This window comes from Mesocricetus auratus, unplaced genomic scaffold (assembly GCF_017639785.1).
Source record: "Mesocricetus auratus isolate SY011 unplaced genomic scaffold, BCM_Maur_2.0 Super-Scaffold_100676, whole genome shotgun sequence".
NCBI classification, from domain to species: domain Eukaryota; kingdom Metazoa; phylum Chordata; class Mammalia; order Rodentia; family Cricetidae; genus Mesocricetus; species Mesocricetus auratus.
Window position 1 is genome coordinate 134,710,960 of NW_024429266.1, and position 18,462 is coordinate 134,729,421.

Sequence of the window (18,462 nt, forward strand, 5' to 3'; positions counted from 1 at the left end):
TCCCGGAGCGTTGACGTCACTAGTTGCCAGGGAGCAGGAACCACCCGAAGGATTCCTCCTCTGGGATGGGATTGAGTCCCTGGCAGGATGGACAGCAGACATAAGAGATTTGGTCGTTCTGTACGTTCTTTCGTTAGTGGACGATCCATGATCGTTGACCCAACTTCGTGCACGAATCTGTTGTTCCTCAAGAGGCTCGAGTCTGACTTGATGTTCGCCCGCGTCTTAAAATCCGGAGGTGAAAGAAACGAGTCTCAGGAGAAGGCTGCGTGGACTCTTGAAGCCCTTTCCAGCTGCCTTGAGCCACCTCTTCACTGGCTGGCAGAGGCTTGTTTTCGACCTTCCCTACAAAATGTAATCACCGCTGGAACTACCTTCTTTTTCTCCTCTCTCTCTTACCCTGATCGCATCTTGGGTGGGGACCCCCTAAGTGAAACCGAGAAAACAGCAGCACACACTGCATGTAGCATGCTGGTTTGACCCCACCTACCTCTAAAAGGATTATCCAGAGCTGGAGTATAGATTCAGATCACTCAAATCTGACCCGTCTCCCCTCACACGCCCCCCGAGTATTGAGCTGACATTACTCTTTTGCCACATGAAAATTTCAGGGAATATGTACTGTGTGTGTGGGGGGGGGGGATGCGGCGGTGTCCTATAGTGTGTATGTGGAGGACAGAGGATAATTCATAAAAGTTCCGTTCTCTCCTAACACCCTGTGGATCCGGGGATGAAAGTCGTCGGGTCACTAGACTTGGCAGCAGATGCCTGTACCTGCTGAGCAATCTCACTGGCCCTAGGGAGTGTTTAAAAAAGTTGTTTTGTTTTGTTGTCGGCAACTTAGCTTTTAGAAGATCATGAAATTAACACAACACGTTTTATGACTACACACTAATTTGGCAGCGAAGGTATTATTGAATAACGAAGGCCTGATGCTAGAAAAAAAATAATCAAGACTCATCAGTCCCGCTAAGGCATCTAAGCAGCATGGGGCTTGGCGTTAGAACTGCAGCCCTGGACCCAAGACTCCTCTTTGGAGAGCCACAGAGCCTCAGCTTGTCTCTCCCCACTCTTGGGCAGTCTGCACATGCCCCTGCATGGGGGCGGGGTGCTGGGGGGCTGTCCCTTCCCAGGCAGGCCTTCAATTCTCTACCATGGACAAACAGGCTGTACACTACGTGCGGGGAGAGGCTGCAGGGCAGACAGGATTTTACGCTCAAACTTCCAGTGTTGGAACTTCAACAGGCGTTTCAACTTGGACCCATTTGGCAGCTGTCTGGACATCGTCTGGCCTCGAGACTCTCAGCCTGGATTTTCCAGGGCTCCCGGGCTTCTATTTATTCACAGCTTGTTCAAAACAGCTTGCCACTGAGTATAAAGTGCTGGCATCTTTCTAAGTTTGCTTTTTTTTTGGAAGGGATGGTTTGTGTTGCTGTTGTGTTTCTATTTCTAGAATTTAAAATTTTTAACATTAAAAATACTGGTTTTCCTTCACTTTAAATGATCTCTATTTTTAAACATATGGTCATATCTTTACAGATAATATGCTGACTCAGGAGGTAGAGGCAGTGATTTCAAGAGTTCAAGGTCATTGTTGATTACATAGAGATGGGTACCTTTGACCCTGTCTCACACATTTCAATAAGATAAAATATACAATAGAGTTCAAGACTTAGAATGTAAGAAATAATGTAAAACACCTCTCTAGCTTTTTATATTGATTACATGCTGAGTTGGTAATACTTTAGGTAAATTGTGTTAAATAAAATATATAATTAAAATAAAGAACATGAAGTGTTAATACCAATGGATTTTTTTTTCTTTTAAAAAATTACATGAATGGGGGAGTTGGAGAGATGGCTCAGCAGTTAAAAGCACTGACTGCTCTTCCAGAGGTCCTGAGTTCAATTAACAGCCACCACATGGTGGCTCACAACCATCCCTAGTGGGATCTGATGCCCTCTTCTGGTGGGCAGGAGTACATGCAGAACACTTATACATAAAATATAAATTTTAAAATTACATATACATTTTAGTTACTGTGTGTGTGTGTGTGTGTTGCCATGGCACACATGTGAACAGTTGAGAATTCTTTTCTTCCACTACAGGTTGCCAGGCTTGGTGGCAAGCACCTTTACACTCTGAATTGACTCACCAGCCCCACTGATGTTTCTAAAAATTATGAGTTTTCCATTAATGTTGTCTGAGTGCAGTAAAAAGCAGAATTGTCTACACTGACATTATTTTGAAGTATATTATTTTGTTTTATGCGCATGACTGTTTTGCTTCCTGTATCTCTGTGTACCACACGGGTGCCTGGTTCCTTCAGAGTCAGAAGAGGGCATCAGATCATCTGAAACTGGAGTTACTGGTGGTGATGAGCTACGTCATGGGTCCTGGGAACCAAACCTGAATCCCCTCTAAAAGCAGCCGGTGCTCTTAACCACTGAGCCATCTCTCCAGCCCCTGTATTCACATTTTTATAATGTGACGAAATTAGCTGTTGGTGGTACATCAAACCTAAAAAAAGCATAAACTGCATTGGTTTCTCAGGCTTTGAAGAGAGATCGGTACTGGCTTTCAATGAAAATCTGAGGGGACAAGGGATACCCTGTGGCTAACCGTTTCCAAGGTGCATTTTCTGTCACTCACTTCCCCGTCTTTTCACTGGGTATAATGTCTTTTTCTTCAAACCCTATTTTTGTTTTGGCTTCTAAGAAATCAGGCACATCTGGCTGTGTCCTTTTAATCATGGTAGACCCAGAAAAAGATACCTCTGTGCATTGATGACCACCCTGGGAAATGGCTTGTGGCTGTTGGAGTCTTGAAGGGGCTGAGAAGCAGCTGCAGCAACAGCTGCAATCTGTGTAGCTATAGTTTTAAGCTTTTAAAACTATATACAATCAATATGCAATAAACACTAGGCCTTATTTCTCAGACCTAAGGGCAGCATACTACCTATCCTATTCCCTCATTTCTCTCTACCCACCCCTCTCAAAAAAAACTCCTGACCTTTTGTTTTTGTTTTTTTTTTTTTTGTTTGTTTGTTTGTTTGAGTTGCTAAATGAGAATTTTTGGATAACATCCAGGGTATCCCAGTTAGTTTTAACTGTCAACTTGACACAGCCACCTGACACAGTCATCAAGAGAAAGAAAGTCTCAGTTGAGGGACTACCTACATTGGCTGGCCTGTGAGCATGCCTGTGGAGAGAATGTCTCGATTGTTAGTTGATGTAAGAGGCACAGGCCACTGTGGGCAGCACCATTGCCTGTACAGATGGTCCCAGGCTATGTAAGAAAGCCCGAGAAACGCGAGCCTAAGCGAGCCAGCAGCAGGAAGTGTTCCTTCATGGTTTCTACTTCAGTTTCCTGCTTGAGTTCCTGCCCTGACTTCCCTCAGCGGTAGACTATGACTTGTATGTAAAAGCCAAATAAAGCCTTTTCTCTCAAAGCAGCTTTTGGTCAGAGTGTTTTGTCACAGCAACAGAATGGGACTAGAGCACAGAGTTTCAAGCCAAAGATACCTTGTTTCAAAAGAGACTTGGGGAGCAGAAATAACAAGTGAGATCAAGTGTGTTCAGTCTGCATGGGCTAGGGTCAGATCAGAGCACCTGCCCAGCTACTTGTGTGCCATTAAAATTTATGTTTTTAAATGCCACCACATGAGGGAGAGGGAAAGATGCCCTTCCCCCTCCTGCCCTGTGGGAGGCCTTACGTGCTGCAGCACTTGGGAAAGCAGGTAAAAGAAAAAAAGGATTGTAAAGTTATAGAGAATTAAATAGTCAGGTCTTGGAACAACTCACATAAGATGATTGTCTTAGTTACGGTTACTATTGCTGTAACGAAACACCATGACCAAAAACAACTTAGGGAGAAAAGTTTATTTGACCTATGCTTCCATTTCACTGTTCATCACTGGAGGAAGCTGGAACAGGAATGCAAGCAAGGCAGAGACCCGGAGGCACGAGCTGATGCAAAGGCCGCAGAGGGATGCCGCTTACCATTTTACTTCCCCTGGCTTGCTCAGCAAGCATGCTTTCTTATAGAACCCGGCACCACCCACCATGGTCTGGGCCCTCTCGCATCAATCAGTAATTAGGAAAATACCCTACAGTTGGGTCTTATGGAAGCATTTTCTCAATTGAGGCTCTCTCCTCTCAGATGACCTTTACCACTGTCTGGGGTAGGGGCAGCCTCCGGCATCACAGGGCTTTGACAGGGATCCAGGGAGTCAGTGAAGCCAGGTTTTCCTATCTGAGGGAGAAAAAGGCACTCAAAAACTCTTTGATGATTTCCTTCTTTATTCTCATGTTTCTTTATTCTCTCTCTCTCTCTCTCTCTCTCTCTCTCTCTCTCTCTCTCTCTCTCTCTCTCTCTCTCCCTGCCCTCACTTTTTTGTTTACAGCTTTTATACCCAAACAGAACCTTCCAGACAGTACAAGAGTCAAAGCAGGTGCATTCCATTTCTCAAGTGAATGGTTATAGGTTAAAAACATGTTTTTCATCTCCCTCACATGATTAAACATTTTATGTATTACAGGTGAAAAATAAATTATCCCAAGAACCCACATACATTCATATGCAAGCAACTTGTTATAGATTAACCATGTGGGCAAGGAAGGTGTTCTTGTCAGGTCTTGTACTGGCAGACTGCATCTTACAGTTACAAACAAATATTACTTATCTTGAAAAGTAATCTTATAAGGAATCTTAAAATAAATAATCTTAAAATAATCACAAACCTAAACTTTCACGTATGAAAATGAATCAGCTCTATTTTAAATCTTTAGGGCACATAGCCATTCATTAATATATGTATTTTTACATATCAGGAGATTGAGGGCAGAAATGGGTATAAGGAATTTATCATCACCTTTTGTCATCAACAAAACCTAGCAAGCAGAGTATGTCAACCAGTAATAACTGAGATTCTTTGTTCTTGTTCCTGACCTTAAAGAGTTCACATTTAACCACGTGACTTTCTAAATCATTAGATTGTCTCCCTGGGATTCTTCACCTCAGAGTTATTTAACAAAAACATCTTAGTCTAACTTTGTTATTTTCAAAGCTTTGTTTCAGCTATGATGCACTCCGAGACCTGTGGACACATTTCCCAACATTAAGGTTAAAAGAATTTAAACCAGCTGGACTACTAGGACTCAATTGTTAATCCTTAACTTGAGCTACAATTTATGTAGTTCCTTGGGTGAAACTCACACACCCTGACTGAGAAACATATCCTTGTATTTATTTTTAGTCATGAAATCTCTGTATAAACTGTCATTATTATTATCAAATTAGACAGTACAGCTTAGGGAGGCGTCCTCTTCTTGACAATCCACAGGTAAAGATGTCCAGTAGCTCGGGATGTTTCCAAGAGATAAACACACTATATTACAGGCAGTGGAGCTCTCTCCACGTCCACTCACGCCATGTTTGACACCAGAGAAAGAGAGCTTCTGCAAACACGTAGAGGCACAGCAGAGGCAAAAGACATTCCAGGGTCTGCAGTCCCGTGGTCTTGGCCTGTCAGAGGATTTCTTTCTGGTGGGCTGACACCTGGAACATTTGGCCTGACCAACAGCAGACTTTAGCTTGTGTCAAGTTAACCTAGAACTATCCAGTACAGTGATTATATTTTACTGAGGCATAGGATCACCATAACATCCAGGCCAGCCTGGACTGTACAAAAAAAGCATTTAAAAAAATGAGGAGGCTAGCATAGTATCTCAGTTGACAATGTGCTTACCCTGCAAACATGAAGAAGGATCTGAGTTCGATGCCTAGAATCAGTGCATGGGTCTCTTGTAATCCTAGTGTTGGGTAAGCAGAGACAGGAGGATCCCTGGGGCTCTCTGACCAGCCAGCTTAGCCTAATGAGTGAGCCAATGAGAGACCATTTCTCCAAGGTGAACAGTTCCTGAGGAATAACACCCATGGTACACACAAACATACACACACACACACACACACACACACACACACACATTCGCTCACATACACACAAATATGACAAATATGACTTTATTTTATAAGTACTGACTATGTATAAACTCAGAAAATATATGGAAGAAAACCATGAATGTTCCAGAGCTATAGCTATATGATAACCTTTGGCTTTTTTTTTTTTTTTTTTTTTTTTTTTGGTTTTACAAGACAGGGTTTCTCTGTATTGTTTTGGAGGCTGTCAGTCCAGCCCGGCCTTGAACTCACAGAGATCGGCCTGCCTCTGCCTCCCGAGTGCTGGGATTAAAGGCGTGCGCCACCACCGCCCGGCTGATAACTTTTGGCTTTTAATATTTTAAAATAAAGACCTTTCCTCAGCTGCCGCCAAGGTGCTTGGTTGGCAGCTTCTGAGGCAGCTATGGACACATTGGGGTGAGGCCTTCACTTCATTTGAGGATTAGCAAGGTGTGGGCAGTCGGCCACAAGGCTTCCATCTCCAAACTCGCTTGCATCTACTCCACCCTTGTCCTGCATGACCATGAGGATGAGGTGACAGTCATGGAGGATAAGGTCAGTGCTCTCATCGACATAGCTGGTGTCAGTCTGGCCTGGTTTGCTGTCAATGGCTCTGGCCAATGTCAACACTGGGAGCCTCATCTGCAATGTAGGGGCTGGTGGGCCTGTGCCAGGAGCCAATCCTGCCCCCTCTGCTGCTGCTCCAGCTGAGGAGGAGAAGGCAGAGAAGCCAAGAAGGCAGAATCTGAGGGGTCTGATAGTGACACGGGCTTTGGTCTTTCTGACTAAACCTTTCAACATGTCCAATAAAAAGCTGAACTTGTTGGTTGCCCGCTGGTCTTAGTTGTGTGCACAGCTTCTTGAGGTTTCAAAAACAAACAACAAAGACCTCATGTTATTTTAACAATCAGAAAAGTAACTGGCACAAGAAAGTAGAAACTTTGGCAGAGGCTAGGGTGGAATGCATTAGGAACAGCATAGTTCAACCTTTAATGAAAAGAAATAGTATCAGCCCCATAAGAGGGCCCAGTGGATAGGCAGGTTTGCTGCCAAGTTCAATGGCCTGAACCCACACAATGGGAGGAGAGAACTAACTTCTGAAAGTTGTCCCCCATACACAAAATAAATTCAAAAAAACTCTTTAAAAGAAATCGCATCTGTTCTACGAAGAGGAAAGGAAGATGGCAGGTGAACTGAGCAAACTGGAAGATTTCAGGCCAGATTCTATTTTCCTTATGAGGCAGGAGATTTGGTCAGCGGTTGAGAAGGACAGAAATGGGCTAACAAAGGTGTCACGTAAAAGCACGGAGGATTTATGTTTCAGGTCTTGTGAACTTCTTGAAATTGTGCTCCTCTTTGTGTATGTATTTTTTTTTCTATAGATTTGTTCAATTCTCAAATGGTTCTGTGATTTATTCTTCTTTAGAATTGGGAGTGTGGATTTGTGTGGCAGGAGGCCTCCCTCTGCTTTCCCAAGAGCTTGTGATGTGTATTTTTTTCTCTTGGCGACATCTTGTGGTCAAATAATGTGTTACTAAGTAAGTTAGGAATTGTGCATCTGCTTGGTAGATTTGTAAAAGACTTGAGTGGTTAGTGTTTCAGAACTCACAAAAATCAATAATTATTACATTTCCCATACGATATTGACACATTGTTTATGTATAGCTGATAAGCCATGGTCAGTCTTGGATAATTGTATTATGGGAATTAGGCTCTAGGAAACCAAAGAGTCCCTATTCTTCAGATGACTCCATTGTGCAATCAAGTCCCAGTACCTCTGGCTGAGGTCCTTGCTCTTCACTGTGTGAAATGTGGGCCAGCAGAGTTGGCGTCATCTGGAACTTGTTAGATACACAGCCTCCAGCATCCTGAATCAGCCAGCAGAGTATTTCGCAAGCAGCTCACTGAATGTTAAATTTTAAGAGGGGTTGTCATGGAAAACAGGAAGGGTGTCCAGCACACACGAGGTGGGCATGGTAGGCAGTGAGTGGGCTTCTCCTGCCTGATGACTCCCAGCTACAGGACAGAGATGATGGTTGCCTTGTGACTCTGTTGGAGAACTTTTACTGTAAGAGATTCCATCTTCAGCAGCCATCATCTCTATCCTGCAGTGTTCCCACGATCTCTCTCTTTTTTTTTTTTTTTTTTTGGTTTTTCGAGACAAGGTTTCTCTGTGGCTTTGGAGTTTGGAGGCTGTCCTGGAACTCACTCTGTAGACAGGCTGGCCTTGAACTCACAGAGATCCGCCTGCCTCTGCCTCCCGAGTGCTGGCATTAAAGGCATGCGCCACCAACGCCCGGCCCCACGATCTCTTTTAAAGCATCCGAGGACAGTGTTATTCTTTCCTTCGTCTTTCTTCTTTGAGGCCCCCTCCCTCCTAAACATCTTGTTTCTTAAGTCTATACGCAATACTTTTGAAGAACTTCTTCTGGCAGTTCCGCAATAAAAACAGCTGTCAGAACTGAGCGAGACCTGGGAAGCCCTAACAAGCTAGACTTGACCACCCATCCTCTATAGGTCAGTTAAGTGAATGAGTAATAGGCAGAACGGTGAGCTTTACTCCATGTAGTAGCGTCCAGGGCTCCTCAAGTCCGTATTCAGGGTCCCAACAGGAGGCTTGGCTTTCCACAGGAAGCAACTAAGACAACTCATTAGTCCTGGTCAAGGTGTTAGTGTCTCAGTGCTCCGATAGGCAAAGAGGGGTAAAAAAAATGAATGTCTCTTCAGAATATTGCCACCCTGCCGGTGCGGTCTCATGCAGAACAGTTTTCTTCTGGTAATCGCCTCTCTTGTTCTGCTCTGGGTTTTGTCAACTGTGTTGACAGCGAAAGAGAACCCCTCCTTTCTCACCATGGGAAAAGCAAACAGCCACGTAGACCTAGGAGGTTGCCAAGTCTGTGGGCAATAAAGGGGCAAGCTAGTTAGCCATTAACCAACAGACAGCACCATTTCCCTCAGTACATTGACCTTGGCACCTCTCTTCTCTGGAGGCTCTTACCCTGACATTGCTGCCCAGGGTGGTAAGGCAGTGAAGGCTGGAAGCCTTTCTCCTTCCTCTCTCTAACCGGATCCAGGCAGCAGCAGTTAGAAAAAGCACAAGGCAGCTTGAGGTGGAAGTGACAGGCAGCGTGACAATCAGTGGATCTGGGGTCGGTAAACCTGGAGGGGGATTTCAAGAAGCCGCTGATTTAAATGCATTTGGCCGTTTGCTAGTGGTCTCTCAAGGCACTGGCGTCCTCAATATTTTATATTTAAAGGTACAGAATTGTGGAAATATTAAGATATGTTTAGGAAAGCTTGAGGAGCATCGGAGTTGTATGAGGGCTAAGGGGAGAGAAAAAAGGCAATTTGAGGTAAAGTAAGGGAAGGGATAATGACCATTCAGGTGAAACATTTCCCGCTTTCTCACCCAAAGCTGTTACTGTTATGTAAACGTCGCAGTTTTAACTTAAACAAAATACAAGACAAAAGTTAATTTTGAAACAAGGTCTCACTATGTATCTCCAGGTGTCTTGGGATTTACTGTATATCACAGACTGGTCTGAATTGGTGACCTTCCTCATTGCCTCAGCCTTCCAAGTGCTGGTTACCATGTCCCAAAGCACCGGACAAATGGCTAACTGTGGAGCCTATTAGCACTCGAAAGCCCAAGCTGGCCAGGTTCACAACCGCCCAGTACCCTAAACCTCTCCAGCCAGGGGCTTCGCTTCCCTTTCCCCCGGCTTCTCTTTCCTATATAAGCCTGCCATTTCGACGAGGCACTCTCTAGTCCTCTGCTCTTGGACCCTTCCTCTCTTGGTCCTCTCTCTGTCCGCCTTTGCCCTCCCTCTTTTCCCCTCGTGGTCTCCTGCGCTCACGGCAGGTTCAGTCTGTTGGCTCTGTGCAGTCTCCTATTTTCTCTCCCTGCTCTGGACTATTCCAGATGTCTCTGGCTGTACTGTCCCTAATATCCACAATAAAAACCTTCTCCTCAACTATACCTTAAAGTGATCATGTTCCCATTTTCATTTTCTGGAGATCTCCACTGAAAGTCGGGGTTCAGAAAGCACCCCTGGAAGTTCTTGTGTCCAGAATAAAGAATTGGACAGAGACATGCAAATAGGTGGATAGTAGCAAGCAAAGTAAGAGAAGCTGTTGTGAAAAGATACACTAGGGCTGTAGAGACATGGCTCAGAGTTTAAGAGTGCTTGCTGCTCTCTCAGAGGACCCTTGTTTGGTTTCCAGCACTCACATCGAGAGGCTTGTAGCCACTTGTAACTCCAGATTCAGGGATCTGGCGCCCTCTAGTGGCTTACACAAACATTGCATGCACATGCACAAACACACACATAACATAGTTAAACGTTAAAAATTAAATCTTTATTTAAAAATTAGAAAAAAGAAGCCAGGAAGTGGCGGTGCATGCCTTTAATCCCAGCCCTCAGGAGACAGAGGCTGGAGGATCTCTGAGCCAGCCTGGTCTACAGAGCGAGTTCCAGGACACCCAGGGTTACCCTGTTTTGAAACCCTGCCTTGAAAACAAACAGATAAACAACAACAAAAAACCCAAAACAAAAAGATAAGAAAGGTCGCAAGAGAAGAAATGGGCAAAGAGAGTGTGAGTTCACTAGCTCTAATAGCCTCACCGCTCAAGGGATTGGGTTTTTACGTAACATAACATGAGCTCTGGAATTCATTTGCATAGTGTGGGCTTTTCTGAGCATGCTTTGTCTGTTATGTGTAGTTCCACATATCATTTCATCAATCACATGTCTCATTAGCCGCTTACATTTCCACGAGGTCTGTGTGTTTTCGTATCACAACGCGCCATGGGTCACCTTCATCCTCTCTGCCGTGCCCCTCCCTGCCCGTGCGCCAGCGGTTTCAGCCGGTTTGAGTTGGTCTTGGGCTGTGTGCTCCAGCCCTTCTCTTTGCCAGCTTTTCTCATACGCTCATTTCACGAGGCTTTATACAAGGCATTCTGGACCTCTCTCCACCCTACCCCCATGCTCACTGGGGTCACAGGTATGCAGCAGCCCGGCCAGCTTTAACCTCTTTAAAAAACCTTAGCAGCTCAAGCATTTTGTTCTTCAATGACTGAAGGGGTGTGTGTGTGTGTGTGTGTGTGTGTGTGTGTGAGAGAGAGAGAGAGAGAGAGAGAGAGAGAGAGAGAGAGAGAGAGAGACAGACAGACAGACAGACAGACAGACAGAGATATAGGGGGTTCTCCCTATGTAGCTCAGGTTGCTTTTAAATTCATAATCTTCCTGCCTCAGTTTCCCAAATTCTGGAATTACAGACATTCAACACCATGCCAGACATGTGAGTGGAGTTATGTTTTTACTTAGTCACCCATTTAAAACCGAGTTCTGTATTTTAAATCTACTAACTTATATTACTTTATATCAACTACACTGGCACCACAAAATACAAATATGTATACATAAATATATTACGATATGTAATGTTGTAATATTTCTCTTCAATGTAGCCATCAGCGTGCACACATTGGGTATGCTGAAGACAGTCACCTATTGAAGGGACACTAGCCCACTTGAGCATGGCTCTGGCAGGCTTTGCTCTTCTCCCCCATTCCCTCTCCCTTGCTAAGAACCATTAGATGACATCCCTAAGGATAGCCCCCAAAGTCTATTCCCTTATTTGGCCACTTCCTCCTCCTGAGGCTGACTACCAAGGTCCAACTATCAAATATTGAAATCCAGCAATCAAAAGCCCCCTTTGGCTCACCTAACTAGTATTCCCAGTTAAACTTAAGCATCTCATCCTAACATGGCGGGGGGGGGGGTCCCCTTTTATCTTAGGCAGTCCTTTGTCCCTCTGGGACAAATATCCCTGAGCCCTTTTCCTTGCTCCCTTCACCTTCTCCCTTGTCCTCTGTCTCTCCTGTTTGTCTCTTAGTCCCTGTCCTCTGTCCCTCTGGGGCAAATGAATCTGTTTTGTGTTGAGAACTTGGCCTTGGGGGTCCTGAGAGATACTTTTCCTTTCTCCTACATCCTCACACAGTTACCAGCAGGGATTCTAATAAAATACCTCAGCCTAACCTCATGTTTGCCTTCTGTTATTAGTTTTTAATTTAATTTTTTAATACATCCCTACCAGTTCCCCCTTCCTCCACTCCTCCCAGCCCTCCCCTTCCCCAGATGTGAGTGAGGACTTTTGAAGGGGATAGCACATCAAATACTTGCAAGTGTTTTTTTTTTTTGTTGTTGTTGTTCCATTTCATGGAAATACAAATTGGGAAGTCAGAATCTAGGGCGAAAGTCAGGAAAACACTTACAGGATCTGAACTATTTGCAAGTCCCACAGACGGAGAGGATGGCACTAGTGTGGAAGGCATAGAAAGTCCCACCAAGGATGTTGTACTAAGACCCACTCTGGGCATGAAGGGGAATCCTAAACTGGGCCACTCAAGTGGCATCAGGCTTGGCAAGATGGAAAGTTCAATACTGGACAAAAAAAAAAATAAAAAAAAAAAAGGAAAAGGAAAAGGAAGGGAAGGGAAAAGGAAAAGGAAGGGAAGGGAGGCTTTTCCCTTCTACACAGACAGTGTTAGGCACTGTCCTGTGTGTTGACAGCAGCTTGCAGCATGGTCTTACTCAGTCTTGTTCTGCCTTTTCTGAGTACCATTCACAGTCAGATATTCGCCCTAGCTCCTGCAACACAGTGCAAATCCAGAGCCCAGAGGACCGAGAAGATCCCTTCTTCAGTGTCCCGATCAGGTTCAGTGTATCTGGTTTATGTTGAGGTCTTTGATCCATTTGGAGTTGGGTTTTGCATTCTTCTACATGACAACATCCAGTTTGATCAGAGCCATTTGTTGAAGATGTTGTATTTTTTCCAGTGTATATTTCTTTCATTCTTCATGATCTACCTGTTTTCTGCACTGGCCAGATAGGAAAGTTTAAAGGAGATGTGGTGGGAACCACCACCCCTGCACTTTCAAGTCCTTGCTGGTGGCACTGATTTCTACAATTCTAGTGACGTGATACTGTTTCTGATTCACTATTTTCTCTGGAAGAGGCTACTCTAAAGACTTCCATTTAGCCATTCCAACCATGATAGCCCTTATTTCACTGATCAGGGAATCAGTCTGGGAATTCTGCCAATTTCAAAGTTTATCTATCCCAACTATACATTCTGGGGCTGGGGAAATAATGACAGGATGATTTCAGAGACCCACTGGACCTACTGTGAGTTGAACTTCAACCAAATCTCCATTAATCACTTGACTTCCATAAATACCTATGGATCTCCATAAGTCACATCGTTTCTTGAAATTTAATGGAATTAGAGTTGGTTAAGCACCAGTATCCAACAGAGCCTGAAAAGTCTGATTGTTTCCCTTCCCCCAGGGTACAGCTATCTTTGCAAAAGGCCCATAGGTCCTGCTGGGGGAAGAATTGGAGAAAGGCTAACAGTTAAGCTCTTAGGTATTTTATCAAGGTCCTTCCTCAGGGGAACCTGACCGTCCCTTCATTCAAGGGGCTCTGGGTCTGCAAACAGGCTCAACTTTGGAAACTGGTTCATTGGCCAAGATTCCCTTTTACCATGATCCAATGCAAACACTTTTTCATTTGAGAAATTTTCCATTTATAGGAGTCAAACAAAAATGCAATAGGCTCATCTATTTCATGCCTGGAAACACCATGATTGATCAGCCAGTCCCAAAGGTCCATACAAGTCACATCATCATAAAAATCACTTTGCCTACACTGTCCCTTATGTGCTAGGCCATTATAGACATTGCTTTGTCTATGTTGCCCATTACAATCACCACAATCATATTATCTTCCACAATTCAGTGCTATCCCCTGGGCCCTGATACTCTGGGCTCCAACTAAACTCACCGAATTTAATCCATCCAACTGAGAAGCAGCATCTCTGACCCTAAGGTCTAACACTGGAAAAGGGCAACAGCAAAGCTCTTCAAATGTGCTGATGCCCCTCTCACTATTTTGCATTTTACAGGATTAGTGAAGGGCGTGTCTTCTGGGCCTTTCATTGCTGGGAATTAGGTTTTACACAACATACCCACTTCAGCATTGCGGTTTCCCTGAGCCTTAAAATGCCTTCATCAACACTAAGCCAAGGGATATCAGGCATCTCCAACTCCTTTCAGTAGGCCATATTTGACAAATGCTTCAGTTAACCATTCAAAAAGACTTTTGACACCTTTTAAAAAAACTGTCCAAGCTTCTACATTAAACCTAGAATCTTCCCTCAGTGGGCCAATATCAATAATTTCAGCCTAATCCTGTTTATATTTCTTCCACCATTATCCCACACCCTTAAAATCCATTCCCACACGTATTTCCTAGACTTCTGCTTGACTAAATTAGCAAACTCATTAAGCACTTTAGTAGTGTAGCATACTTACTCATGGACTATACTTTTTATCTCTCTTCTACTGGGTTTCTTAGTTTGGTTACAGGTCTAGGGGAAACTGTTGGTGGGCCTGAGGGACATCCATGTTGTCTCACCTGGCATCTCCTTCAGAGACGGTCACTGCTGGCTTAGCAGACAATGAAGGCAGAAAAGGCAATATTTCATGGGGTGGGGTGGGAGTACATTCACCAAGGGTAGAGACTGTTTCTTCAGGTGAAATAAACCCTTGAGAACCTAAGGGTTCGAAGTCCTCAGCTTCAATAGGGTCCTCCCACACATCCCCATCCCAGTTACAGGGTCCCATTAGTTAACAGCTAATGCCCTTACTTTAACCATAGACACCCTCCCAGACTTGGACTTGAATTTTCGCTGTAATCCAGCCAATCTTATATTGAGAGTTTCGGGTTGATTTTTTTTGTAACTCGAGTCTGTGGCTTCTGGAGAGAAGATTCTCTTGAAGGGCACAATTGGAAGCCTTTGGACTGTTTATTTGCACCTGGAGTGGGTTAATTTTATCACTGAATTCATTGTCTTTTGCTATAGTCTGAGATGCTAGAAATTGGTTAATTTTATCACAGAGTGCATTACTTTCATTTGTCTATCCAGAGATGCTAGAAGCAACCAACCAACATCATCATTAGCCCCTAATTGTTTTAGACACAGAATCACCAAATCCATTGCCTTTCACTTTTGGTGAATCAGGATAATCAAATATTTGTCCTCTTATGTTTGCAAAATAGTTCACACCATGGGATTTTAATACTTTCCGAGCTTCTAAGATAGAGGCTTCAGTAATGTTAGGTATTAGTAAGTTGAAAGCCTAGTCCCAATACTTAAAAAATTTACCCTTATACTTCTGTTGCTCTAAGACAACTTTTCTAGCAGTCAGGGATCTCTGGAGCAGTGGTTATGAACCTGTGGGTCATGACCTCTTTTTTGGGGGGCATCTTTATGACCCTTTCACAAGGGTTACCTAAGACCATGGGAAATATATTTTTACATTATGATTCTTAACAGTAGCAAAGTTATAGTTATGAAGTCCAAAAAAACCAATTTTATGGGCCGGGCGTTGGTGGCGCACGCCTTTAATCCCAGCACTTGGGAGGCAGAGGCAGGCGGATCTCTGTGAGTTCGAGGCCAGCCTGGTCTACAAAGTGAGTTCCAGGACAGCCTCCAAAGCCACAGAGAAACCCTGTCTCGAAAAACCAAAAAAAAAACCAAACCAATTTTATGATTGTGGTCACTATAACATGAAGAACTGTTTTAAAGGGTGGCAGCATTAGGAAGGTTGAGAACCACTGCTCTAGAGGAACAGAACCGATAAGAACATATATATATATATATATATATATGTATTTGTGTATATGTGTGTGTATATATATCTTATATATACATGCATATGCATTATATACACACATGTAAATACATATACGCATACATACACACGCATATTCGTTATTGGAAGTTCCAAGAATATTGTAGTTTTTCAGTGCATGAGGCTGTATTTCTCGGCTGGTCTTCAGTAAGCCAGAATCCTGAAGAAGTAGGCTCTAATGCCAGTGAAGGAATGGACTTGACAGCAAGAGCAGGATTAAGTAGGCAAAGAAAAAAGCCTCCTTCTTCCATGTCTTTCATATAGGCTGCCACTATAAGATACAGCCCAGATTAAAGCTGTATTGTTCCAATTCAAAAGATCCAGATTAAAAGTGGGTCTTTCTAGTTGAAGTGATTTAATGAATAAAAAAATATTTCACAAGTGTACCTGGCCACTACATTAAATTCCAGATGTAGTCAAGTTGACAACCAAGAAAAGCCATCACATCCCTCAAATTCAAATTCTTCCAAGTATTTTAGATCAAGATCTAATTTTGGGTGCTAGGGAGGGCTCTTGAATTCCTGCAGCTTTGTACAAATTTAGCCTGAAATCCAGTGCTAATCTTTAGGTGAGAAGCCTTCTTTCATCAGCTTGGCTGGGAGAGGAAGAAATGGGAACACTAAGCTCAAGACATAGTAGAATTAATCCCTTCCATCAGTGAATTCTAGTCTTTTGTTCCCACTTGAGTGGACTCTGTCATAATGGGAATCCAAAGACAAGTTGGGGCACTTATTAAACTCTGCAGAGAGGAGCTTCCACTTAGGCTATGGCAACACTTTAAGCAGCCCGTGCTCCTAAGTTTTAGGACTTCAGCCCAAGTTCTGAGACAAATGGAATTGTCCTGTTCTACAAATGCCCAGTCATACTAGTGACAGGAGTGTCATGCTACAAGCTTATCTTTAGTAAGAAATGGTCCCATCTGTTGCTTGCTTACATGGTCCTAAGAACTTGTTTGTACTATACTTACCACTTACATTCTTAGGAGATTTGAGGTGTGGCATAGTTCTTACAAGGGCTTGAGATAGCTTTAGGTCTATCAAAAATTGTGGAGTCAATAAACAATGTACACACTACTTTTGCTATGTATCAACACACAGTGAGTTCTTTTGTGTGTGTGTGTGTAATTGCTCTAGATACTAGGGAAACATTAGGGCACAAAATAAATTAAAATCCCTGTCTTTATGGAAATTCAAATTTATCAAAATCAAGGTCCCACCCCTAGATGAAGAGTCACAAAGGTTGGTCAATGGCTGCTGAGAAAGGGAAACTTTGTTTTCTCCAGGGATAAAGCATCTGCATGGTTGTCCAATCGAAAGTGGTAAGCCCTGGACACTAGTGCATACCAGCAATGCTAAATGGCCTTAGTAGATCCATGTACATACATACACATATATATGTATGTAGCAGTAATTAGCGAGGCCATGACACTGGAGGAATTACAGGGTTGAGGGAGGAACAGAGTGATATAGATGCAGTGCTCATGTATAATGTTCTCAAAAAATAAAAAGCAGTGATTTTATATAATTTATATATAATATATATACAAAATGTTTATTTTAGAATATACATTGTTAACTAAAAGAAACAAAATTTTTAACTATTAAGTAAAGGCTCAGTGAAAAATTTTGTTCTTTAAAACTAGTCTTCATACTGAACATATTCATTTGGAAAGCATTGATAATATTTAACTTTATCACAAGGGCAGAGTCTACAAGACAAGGAAGGAGCTTGTAGACACTCCAGTCAGAGAGTGGTGCAAATTACAATGATGTCCTTAGTGAACTAGAATTGTTGGCATTTCGGACAGATCGGGATGGGTCAGGTATTCTGGCACTCGGGAGTCACAGAATACTGAGTGTTACACAGCTCGGGTGGAAAGATATCCTGGAGCTCAGGAGCCAAGGACTACTACAGGTTGTAGTAAACTTAGCAGCTTACAGCCCTGCCTCAGGGAAAGGCTTCCTCAGTGTATCGTGCTCAGGCAGGACAGGGTCTGCAGGAGGTTTCTCAGGCAAAGTTGCTACGGTTGAGCTCAACTCCAGGAGAGCAGAGAGCGGAGAACAGAGAGCCTCTCTGCCAAGGGAAGGTTTCCCTGGCAAAAGTGTCAGGGTCGTCTCTGTTCTGCCGTAGCAGCAAAAGATCTTCACCCAAGGGGTTTATTGGGAGGGAAGAATCCAGGAGAGTGGCTACCCTCTGCCAGAGTGGCAGAGGACAGCTGGATAGCTCAAACAGCCACACGCTGAACAGACCCAAGGTTCATATAGGGCTTCCAGGGTGGGGATGGGTCAAATTTTAGTGCTAGAGCTCTGCTCTAGGATTGGTTAGTTTTCTGCACAGGATTAGGGTCAGATTTGGCTCTGGTTTCAGGGCCAAAGTGTGTTTCTTTCTCTGGTCCTTTTTAGCCTTTTGGCTCCAATTTTAGGGCCAGGGAGCATTTCTTTCACTGACTCTGATTCCATGGACAAAGTGTGTTCCTTTGGCACTGGTTTCAGGGTCAGGGTACATTTCTTTGGTTCTGGTTGCAGGGCCAAAGTGTGTTTCTTTTCCCTACAAGAATAACTTTATTGATGATAATGATAAGGGGTCTTAGGAACATGACTTTAGACAAGAAACCAGGCTGACCCTTGTGTTTTGGCTCCAGGGCTCATTGGGGTTTTTCGAAAGTGGAGTGAACAGTTTTTCTCAATGGGGCAAAAATCATATTTGATCTCGAACTACAGTCCTTACGATTCATGAAAGAG

The 18,462-nt window shown here is 43.5% G+C and overlaps 1 pseudogene; it reads left to right on the plus strand.

Annotated features, from left to right (window-relative positions):
• The first annotated feature begins 87 nt into the window (after positions 1-87).
• On the plus strand, positions 88-6,750 carry LOC101839929 (annotated as a pseudogene).
• The last annotated feature ends 11,712 nt before the right edge of the window (positions 6,751-18,462 follow it).